Source organism: Tamandua tetradactyla, chromosome 4 (assembly GCF_023851605.1).
Source record: "Tamandua tetradactyla isolate mTamTet1 chromosome 4, mTamTet1.pri, whole genome shotgun sequence".
Lineage (NCBI taxonomy): Eukaryota > Metazoa > Chordata > Mammalia > Pilosa > Myrmecophagidae > Tamandua > Tamandua tetradactyla.
In genome coordinates this window covers 98,980,498-98,991,078 of record NC_135330.1, presented here as the reverse complement: position 1 = coordinate 98,991,078, position 10,581 = coordinate 98,980,498, and the positions used below count along the sequence as shown (strand labels likewise).

Sequence of the window (10,581 nt, the reverse complement as noted above, 5' to 3'; positions counted from 1 at the left end):
CTTACACCTTCATACGTTCAGAATAGTTTCTAATGGCAAAGAATAAACTTTCACACAAAACCATGCATTTTCAACAGGTGGACTGGTAAAAAAGAATTTGGAGACCAAGAAAGATTATGGGAAGCTGCAGCAGTCACTGAAATCTGGTGAGAAGGTACTGTAATAACTTCTGTAAACTCTTGACATTTTAACTGTCTCTTTCCTATGTTTGCCTTAAAAATTAGAGGCAAGTTGTCAAAATTATGGTAAATTGTCAAAATTATGACACCCCAAAATTTATAAATTTTTAAATTTGTTTTAATTGTGAACTATAAAATGTATAAGCAAAGGAAGAGAAAAGCAATATTTTTAAAGCAGTTTTCAACAAGTAGTTATAGACCAGATCCCAGAGTTTGTCAGGTCTGCCATAAGATCTCATATGTTACTGTGGGAACTGCTGTCACTGAGCTGGAATCCTTAAACACAATTGCAGATGATGAGATCCTGAGTGGGCAGAAGCCAGGTGGCAGCACTTAATCACCAAAGACAGGGTGGATGTGGCTCTTCCCATAGATAGCAGACTCAAAAAAGGAATCAGAACAATCTGATCCATAGAAATTTGTGGCATTGGCCAGTGAACCATGGGGTACCTAGGAATACAATATATGGGCAGTCTACTAAATTCTTGTTCGAGCTGCATAAACAAAATAGTTCTTGGTCAAGTGAACAGAAGTCTAACATGAATTACCAAAACATAGAGTCACGGCCCCTTAGTAAATTTCCAGACTTGAGACAATTTATAGACCCAAAGCCCCTTGAACGAAGGGGAGGCCAGGTCTCTTTGGGTGAGAAATCAGTTACACTGTCAGAAATTTATGCTATTAATCTTCCTCCAGGCCTTCCCCAAGGAGACCGATGGCCTTTTACAGGGCAATGGTGCACTGGGTAAAAGGAAATGATCAGATATATTGGGGATTATTAGACACTGGTTCAGAAGTGACATTAATTCCAGGGGACCCAAAACGTCACTCTGGTCCACTAGTCAGAGTTGGGGCTTAGGCGGACCAGGTGATCAATGGAATTTTAGATCAGTTCTGCCTCACAGTGGGTTCAGTGGACCCCCAGACCCATTCTGTAGTCATTTCTCCAGTTACAGAATGCATAATTGGAAAAAAACTCGGAGCAACTGGTCGAATCCCCACGTTGGCACTCTGACTTGCACAGTGAGGGCTGTTATGGTGGGAAAGGTGAAGTGGAAGCCACTAGAACTGCCTGATCTTGCAAAATAGAAAATCAGAAGTAATACTGGATTACCAAAGGGATTGCAGGCATTACTGCCACTCTAAGGGGCTTGAAGGATGCAGGGCTGGTGATTCCCAGTACATCCCCATTCAACTCTCCTATTTGGCCTGTGCAGAAAACAGATAGGTCTTGAAGGATGATAGTGGTTCATCGTAAGCTCAACCAGGTGGTCACTCCAATTGCAGCTGCTGTTTCAGATGGGATATCATTGCTTGAGCAAAGGAATACATCCTCTGGTAACTGACATGCAGATATTGATCTGGCAAATGCTTTTCTTCTCAATAGTTGTTTGTAAGAACCACCAGAAATTTGGATTTATTCTGTTTGGAGTTTCGAGGGCTTCTTTGACTTATACATTTATGTCCTTTATGAGGGTTGGAAAGTTTTCCCCCATCATATCCTTGACTACTCTTCCTAGCCCATTACTTCTCTCTTCTCATTCTGGGACACCAATCACTCTTATATTTGGATGCTTTGTTTAGTCTATCATATCCCTGAGTTCCAGTTCCAGTTTTTCCATCTTTTTTTTTTTTGCCATTTGCTGTTTTGAGTCTTTGAAAGCAATTATCCTGTCCTCTATATCACTTCTTCTTTCTTCTGTCTCTTCAAATTTAGTGTTGTGTGCCTCCAGTATGCTTTTTATTTGGTCAGCAGAGTCTTTAATATCTGTGATATCTGCTGTTTTTCTATTTATTCTTTCAAGTTCCTCTTTAAGCTGTTCTCTTTCTTTTTTACCTCCTTTAGGTCATTTGCTATCCCTCTTATTTTATTAAGCAAAGAACAACTTTACTTAGTTGTTCCAATGTCTGTGTCTCTTCTGGTATTCTAATTTGTTCATTAGGTAGGCAATATCTGTCTGCATTGTGATATGCTCAGTGATCTTCTGCTGTCTTCCTGGCATGTAACTATCTTGATTGACTTACTTGGGGAGTTGATTTCTTTCAGTAGTCTGAGTACTTGTGTTTGCGGGATGGTTGTACAGCATTGAGCAGGACACACGATGGGGCACTCAGTGTGGAGATTTGTTTCAGGGCAAGTATGGATGCACCTTGGGGATTTTATGCTGATGCTTGTGAACTTGGGCACCTTGTGGCCAGGAGGATGCAGCTGTGCAAGTGCACCAGTCCTGGGGTCTTAAACCTGGTGAGCACTGGTTTAAGATGTGGGGCCCCTTGTGCACAGGTGTGGAAATGTGGCAGCAGGTTAGCTTTACTCCTGTGTGGATTAGGAGTAGATGTGACCCGGCGGCACATGTCAGCACTTTCTCAGAGCTGGGAAGTGAGGCTGAGGTCTGTGCACATGGGCGGTTCTAAGACTGCTATAAAATGTGGGTCCCAGAGCTGAATGATGTGATTGGGGGCCCATGTGCATGTGTGAGCCTGTGAATGCCATAAACAAATGCACAGAGCTCAGGCACGGGGTGGTGAGGCTGTTGGACACTATAGGCTGGCATCGGGGGCAACCTAGGTTTTGAGGTTGGTACCAGCAACCTTTATGCACTGGCAATAAACTGCAGGGTACAGGGATTGGGCATCAGTGCTCAGGAGGCATGCAGGAGAGGTGGGTTGGGCTGCACTTTGGGTGGGGGTGAGGGGAAGTTATGTGCACTGGGGGCTGGTGGGTTGGGGGCATCTGGAGTGCAGGAAAAGGGGGTGGGTTATAGGTTTTGGGTGCATGGGGAGTGGGGTTTGTCGCCAGTCATGGTGCTGTACTGGTGAGGGGAGCACACCCAGGAATGACGCTAATCCTTGGTCCTGTGTTCCCATCCGTGCCCTCCCATGGCTCTGCGCCATCGCACCACCCTCCAGCTTTCTGCCTCTCAGTTCCTTGACCTCTGAAGCTTGGGCTGCCCCAGGTGGTGCAGAAGCTCTCCCAGGTCAGCTGCACTCCTGAATCACCACCGCACTCACCCTCCTGTCAATTCTCTAACTCTTCCATGGAGCAGCACTCATCTTGAGCTCCTCTAATCAGCTGTCTTCCTGGAAGCCCAGCATTGAAACGTTTGGTTTACTTTTTTCTTTCTGCGAACTATTCACATGGCTCCAAGGTCAAATGCTCCAAACCAGATCTGATTTTATAGTTAATTTTAACTGCCAGCTGTTGTATTAGTTTATTATATGTTTTTATCTATAAAGTTTGTTTGAAACTGTTTTTAGTGTAGAATAAGAAATAAGAATTCTGCATGTCCTTACCCCTTCATCCATTCAGAATAGTTTCTAATGACAGAGAATAAAATTTCACACAAAACCATGGGTTTTCAACAGGTGGCTGGTAAAAAAGAATTTGGAGACCATGCAAGATTATGAGAAGTTGCATCAGTCATCGAAATCTGGTGAGAGGTCCTGTAATGACTTCTGTAAACTCTTGACATTTTAACTGTCTCTTTCCTATGTTTGCCTTTAAAAAATAGAGATGAGCATTTTGAAGAGACGGGGAAATGGGGGGCTCGTCTGATCAAGAGGCCCTGAATCAAGGAGCGGTGGAGTTTGAGAAGCCAGCAGCTCGGGGTTCGGCGACAGCGGCCCCATCGGCCGAAGTTCGGGGGGGGGGCGCCGAGCGCGCGGGGTGGGGTGGGGGTCCTGGTCTTTGGCTTCTCGACTCGGTCTTGTTTCGACAGCGAACATGTCTCGGCCTGTCAGGTGAGGGCCTCCTATCTCATAGCCCTTGGGGATCATCCAGGATTTGGTTCTCAAGGTGAGGAAACTAAAGCTCGGTGAGGGGAAGTAACTTGCTCAAGGACCAATCAACTACATTTAAGGATAGGTTTCTTTGGTCATGTACCCTTAGTAAGACAAGATTGCTTTTGCAAGGGGTCATGGGCAAGCTCCAGAAATCGAACCCAGGTCTCTGGCACAGCAGAAATAGGAAGGTTGTTGATTATTCACAGTTTCAGGAATCTGATGGTGCTGATGAAGATTATGGAAGAGATTCAGGTCCTCCAGCTAAGAAAATTCAATCATCTCCCCGAGAAGCTAAAAATAAGAGGCGATCTGGAAAGAATTCACAGGAAGATAGTGAGGACTCAGAAGAAAAAGATGTAAAAACCAAAAAGGATGATTCTCATTCAGCAGACAGCGAAGATGAAAAAGATGATCATAAAAATGTACACCAGCAACGGCAGGCAGCATCAAAAGCAGCTTCTAAACAGAGAGAAATGCTCATGGAAGATGTGGGCAGTGAGGAAGAACCAGAAGAAGAGGATGAAGCACCATTCCAAGAGAAAGATTCTGGCAGCGATGAAGATTTCCTAATGGAAGATGATGACGATAGTGACTATGGTAGTTCTAAAAAGAAAAACAAAAAGATGGTTAAGAAGGCCAAACCTGAGAGAAAAGAAAAGAAAATGCCCAAACCCAGGCTAAAGGCTACAGTGACGCCAAGTCCAGTGAAAGGCAAAGGGAAAGTGGGTCGTCCCACAGCTTCAAAGGCATCAAAGGAAAAGACTCCTTCCCCCAAAGAAGAAGATGAAGAGCCAGAAAGCCCTCCAGAAAAGAAACCATCTGCAAGCCCCCCACCCGAAAAATCTGGGGATGAAGGGTCTGAAGATGAAGTCCAGTCTGGGGAGGATTAAAAGTGATGATGGTTTGGAGAGAGATTTTATTAAAAAAAAAAAAAAAAGAAAGAAAGAAAAGGAAAAAAAAAAGAAAGAAAGTAAACCTACTTAAAATAAAACATGGTTTTGGCTATGGCTTGACTTACAGGCTTTGAATGCTTTTTTCCCTTTGTTGATGCATTTTCTCTTTACTTTTTCTTTTTTTTTCTTAAGAAAACCATTGTATGTTTAAGTTACCTTTTGTCTGTTGGTCTTCTCTTTGCCACCCCTCCCCTCCAACTCCAATGAAAGCCATGTCACATTAAAAAAAAAAATAGAGATGAGTTGCCAAATTATGATGCCCCCAAATTTATAAATTTTTAATTTTTTTAATTGTGAAATATAAAATGTGTAAATAGAAAATTCAACAATATTCAAAGCTCATTTCAACAACTTTCACAGATTGTTAAGGGTTACCATTCTACTGTTTTAGATTTTTCCTTCTATCTAGCTGGTCCAAAACACTGGAGGCTAAAAGAAATGTCAATATAATGATTCAGCAGTCATACTGATTTGTCAAATCCTATTTTCTCTTTTATAAACCCTCCTTCTCCTCTGATTCTTCTCCCAATCTTTAGGGATCTTTAGGCAATGCCCATTCTGAATTATTCATGTTGAGAATTGGTGTCAGGAGTAAAGGATAAGGAAATGTAATTAGCTCATAATCTCAGAGAGGCTGGCCCCTCTCAGTTTCAGGAATTATCTGACCTAGGAACCCTTTTGGGATTACAGGTTTCAGGAAAGCAAACTTAGTGCAGGAAATTTTTATACAGCCTCAGTTTGAGCCGTAGGTGTTCTTAAGATTTAACAGGGGTGATGTTAGTTGGGATTTAGTAAGCCATGGCAATTAACACTCTCTAACTGAAGCTTGCATAAGGGTCCTCTCCAGAATAGCCTCTTGTCACTATTGATCTCCATTAGCCATGATGCCTTATTTTATTATGTTTCTTTTCCTCCTTTTGGTTGAGAAGGTGGTGCCAATCCTACTATGCCAGGGCCATGCTCTTCACCAAGAGTCATTCCCCATGTTGTCAGGGAAATTTTTGGCGCTGGGTGTCATGTCCCACATGTAGGGGGAAGGGTAATGGTGTTCCTTCAGAGTTCAGCTTAGAAAGAGGCCACAGCTGAGCAACACACGTGGTTTCCTGGGAACAACCCTTAAGCCTCTTTATAGGTAGTCTTCGATTCTCCATTACAGAAATAAGTTTTGTATGGGCAAACCCCAAAATCCAGGGCTTGGCCTATTTTCTTGGGAATTCCCAATGTTTGAGAGGGTAACCAGGGTTTCCAAGATGGGAAAGTTTAATAGTTCCATTTTTTTTTCTTTGGACCCCCCAGGGACTCTACCAATACTTTTAAATTATCAGCCCAGCATAATCTGAGATATATGCAGGTATTACATTAAGCTTTACAGAATTACATGTTCTTGTTCCTTTTCTAGACTCCATGAGTTTGGTTTGTTTAAATGAACTATCCAGACAGGTTGATTTACATTTTGGTTACTGAATATTTTTGTCTAGATATAATAAACCTCTCTGCTTTTGGTCTCCTATAGTAGCTGAAGATTTAGAGTACATGCACTATCATCTTTTACCCTGTATTCTGATTTACCAGATTGGCTTCATTTTTTTAACTTTAATTGAGGGCTGATCTCTTTCTCAATTACTTTGTCATTTTAGGGACCTATGCTCACTTTCAAGGATGCAGCACTCCATTTCAGGGTCTTAGGTGTCACACAGTCACTGAAACTTGCAGGGAAATGCCAGTTGACCCACACACAGCTCAGTGTCTCAGAATCTAGAAATACACTTACAATTTCATTAAGTGTGGCTGCTAGTAGGGCTTACAATCAAGGCTGTGATTTTCATATAAGTATTTTCTGAAAAAGATCTTAACATATTTGTTCTTTTGTATTTACCTTATTTTGTACAACACCTTGTCCCCGAGATTTATTCAGCTTGCTGTGTGCCTCTAGACATCTTTTGGTAGTGGCACCATATTCCATCATATAAACATATCGCAGTTCACCATTCTGCTTCTCAGTAATCGAACCCTTCAGCTCCTGCCATCTGCTGGGCATTATGGATAACGTCACAAATTAACAAATCATGTCTTACAGTATCCTTGCTTGGTTGTACAAGCAGCAGCACTCTCAATTTTAGTCAATTTTTGTTGGTCCCTAATGGCAAAGAACTGAAAACATAACATCATCAACTATCAAATCAAAACAACACTTGGGGTGTGCAAGTGTAGTTCAGTGGTAGAATTCTTGCTTCCCATGCAGGAGACATGGGTTCAATTCCTGGGCCCTGGCCTCCCAAAACAGCAACAACCACAAAAACTTCCCCTTATCTCTTGTCCCCACCCCCCAAATTAGCTGCCTGTGGTAGTGTTAAGGTAATGTTGATAGCTTCCTGTTAACTAATGGCCATAGCACGCATTTTTAGTTTTCTCCCTATACCCCTTGTAATTTTCAGGTTCATGCATCAATTTGGCCAGGTGGTGGTACCTGTTTGTCTGGTTGGGCAAGTGCTGCCCTGTCTGTTGTGATGAGGACACTTCATAGAATTGAATCATGATCACGTCATCTGGATCCACAGCTGACTGCATTTGTAATCAGCCAGGGGATGTGTCTTCTGCAATGAGTGAAACTTGATCTAATCACTGGAAGCCTTTTCAGGAGGATTCAGAAGAGGCAGGCTCTCTTCCTGCTTCAGCTGCCAAGCATCTCCTATGGAATTCGTCCAGACCCTCAATCAGATTCATCAGCTTCTCAGCCGTTCCTATGGATTGTGGATTCTATGTTTCCATGGTTATGTGAGAAACTTTTACAAATTTTATATTTATGGATATATCCTTTTGATTCTGTTTCTCTAAAGAACTCTAACTAATACAACTTGTTACCAGGAGTGGCTCTTAAGAAACAGAAATTTAAAAATGAATTTTTATGAATAATTTTCTACTCTGATTGGACTCAAAGGCACTGAGGACTCTGATTTCCATAATCAGAATGACACTGCCAATCCATGGGAAGAGATAGTCAAATATCACCATTCAATTCTTCTAATGCTTTGCTTATACAGAGCCAGGCTCTGGGGGACAATGGTTCTGACACCTTTATGGAGTTTTGTGGAAATAAGAGGTTTAGAGAGGCTGACTGGTTATTATAAGATATGCTGGATACACTAAGTAGTGAAAGGGATGGGTTTAAAACTTCAAACGAGAAGCTTAAGTACCGTCTGACAGATGTAAACATTTTTAGGAGTGTCCTGAAGGAAATCTTATTTCCTGTAGCCGTAGACTGGAAATCTCTGAAAATCAGACACAGAATCTTATTGTTAGGGTAGCAACTTTGCAACATAAACTGAAATCTCAATCTCACATGGTGTCTTCAAGTGAGGGCATTGATTGGAAAGGAGTTGGACCCTGAAAAACGGTATGGTGACATATAGATTGATAATGATTTGGGGGGCATGGTTGAAACCCAGGGTTATGCTGAGTACTTTCTAGATAACCCTGTAATAGTTAGCCCTGAGGACCTCACAGCCCCACCTCCAGCCTGCCTTGAAGAGTTGGCCACCCAAGCTCCCCCTGAAGGTATTAACCCTAGAGTGATTAATCCTGTTTCACCAGATGAAATTGCAAATGAATGCCCTGAAGCAAATGGCTTGGAAGATAATTCTAATTCTTTTCATGATGCACCCCCACCACCCCTCATTTCTTCCAGACCTATAACTAGGCTAAATTCCCAACAGACCCCTAAAGGTAAAATACAAAGTATCACACATGAGGAGGTATGTTATACTCCAAAAGAACTGCATGAGTTTTCCAATTTATATAGGAATAAATCAGGGGAATATGTGTGGCAATGTGTTTTAAGGGTGTGGGATAATGGTGGAAAGAATATAAGGCTGAAACCCCAATATGGGCCCAATAACCAGAGATTCTGCATTCAGTGTAATAATGTGAGGAATTAGAAAAGGCATTAACAGCTTGTTTGGATGGTTGGCTGAAACCCGCATCAAAAGTTGGCCAACATTACCTATGGTTGAAATGCCAGAGCTGGCCTGGTATAATGTAGATGAGGGAATCCAGAGGTTTAGAGAGACTGGAATGTTAGAGTGGATTTATCATGCAAAGCCTGCTCTTACACCCCAGGAATTCCCAGAGGATGCAACTTTTAACAGAGCAGTGAGAAATAAATTTGTGAGACTAGCACCATCATCCCTAAAGAGCACTGTAGTTGCACTTCTCTGTAGGTCAGCTATTACTGTGGGACCTGCTGTCACTGAGCTGGAATCCTTAAATGCAATGCAGATGATGGGATCCTTTGTTGGCAGACCAGGTGGCAGCACTTAATCACCAAAGACAGGGTGGATGTGGCTATTGCAATAGACAGCAGACTCAAAGCAGGAATCAGGATAATGTGATCCACAGGAATTTGTGTCGTTGTCTAGTAAATCATGGGGTACCTAGGAATACAATAGATGGGAAGTCTACTAAATTCTTGTTCGAGCTGCATAAACAAAAGTGTTCTAGGTCAAGTGAACAGAATGTAACATGAATTACCAAAATATAGAGTCTCAGCCCCTTAGTCAATTTCCAGACTTGAGAGAATTTATAGACCCAGAGCCCCTTGAATGAGGGGGAGGCCAGGTTTCTTTGGGGGAGAAATCTGATACACTGCCAGAGATTTATGCTGTTAGTCTTCCTAGAAGACTTTCCCAAGTAGACTGATGGCATTTTACCAGGGCAGCAGTGCACTGGGGAAAAGGAAATGATCAGATATTTCGGGGATTATTAGGCAATGGTTCAGAAGTGACATTAATTCTTGTGGACCCAAAACGACACTCTGGTCCACAACTCAGAGTTGGGGCTCATGGAGACCAGGTGATCAATGGAGTTTTAGCTCATGTCTGCCTCACAGTGGGTCCAGTGGACCCCCAGACCCATTCTGTAGTTATTTCCCCAGTTCCAGAATGCATAATTGGAATAAAAATACTGAGCAACTGGCCAAATACCCACGTTGGCTCTCTGACTTAAGCAGTGAGGGCCGTTATGGTGGGAAAGGTGAAGTGGAAGCCACTAGAACTGCCCTACCTGGCAAAATAGTAAATCAGAAGTAATACTGGGTTCTTGAAGGGATTGCAGAGGTTACCGCCACTCTTAGTGACTTGAAGGATGCAGAGCTGGTGATTCCCACTACATCCCCATTCAATTCTCCTATTTGGCCTGTGCAGAAAACAGATGGGTCTTGGAGGATGACAGTGGTTCATTGCAAGCTCAACCAGATGGTAATTCCAATTGCAGCTGCTGTTTCAGATGGGATATCATTGCCTGAGCAAAACAATACATCCCCTGGTACATGGCATTCAGCTATTGATCTGGCAAATGCTTTTTTTCTCAATAGTTGTAAGTAAGGGCCACTAGAAATTTGGATTTATTCTGTTTGGAGTTTGTTGGGATTCTTTGACTTATATATTTATGTCCTTTATGAGGATTGGAAGTTTTCCCCCATTTCCTTGACTACTCTTCCTAGCCCTTTACTTCTCTCTTCTCATTCTGGGACACCATATATTTCTATTAATTGCCTTATATTTGTATCCTTTGTTTGGTCTATCATTTCCCTGAGTTCTAGTTCAATTGTTTTCCATCTTTTTTTGCCATTTGCTGTTTTGAGTTTTTGAAAGCAATTATCCTGTCCTCTA

At 42.3% G+C, this 10,581-nt stretch overlaps 1 pseudogene; it reads left to right on the top strand.

The window, feature by feature from the left end:
* Positions 1-4,096: 4,096 nt before the first annotated feature.
* On the top strand, positions 4,097-4,932 carry LOC143680441 (nuclear ubiquitous casein and cyclin-dependent kinase substrate 1 pseudogene; annotated as a pseudogene).
* The last annotated feature ends 5,649 nt before the right edge of the window (positions 4,933-10,581 follow it).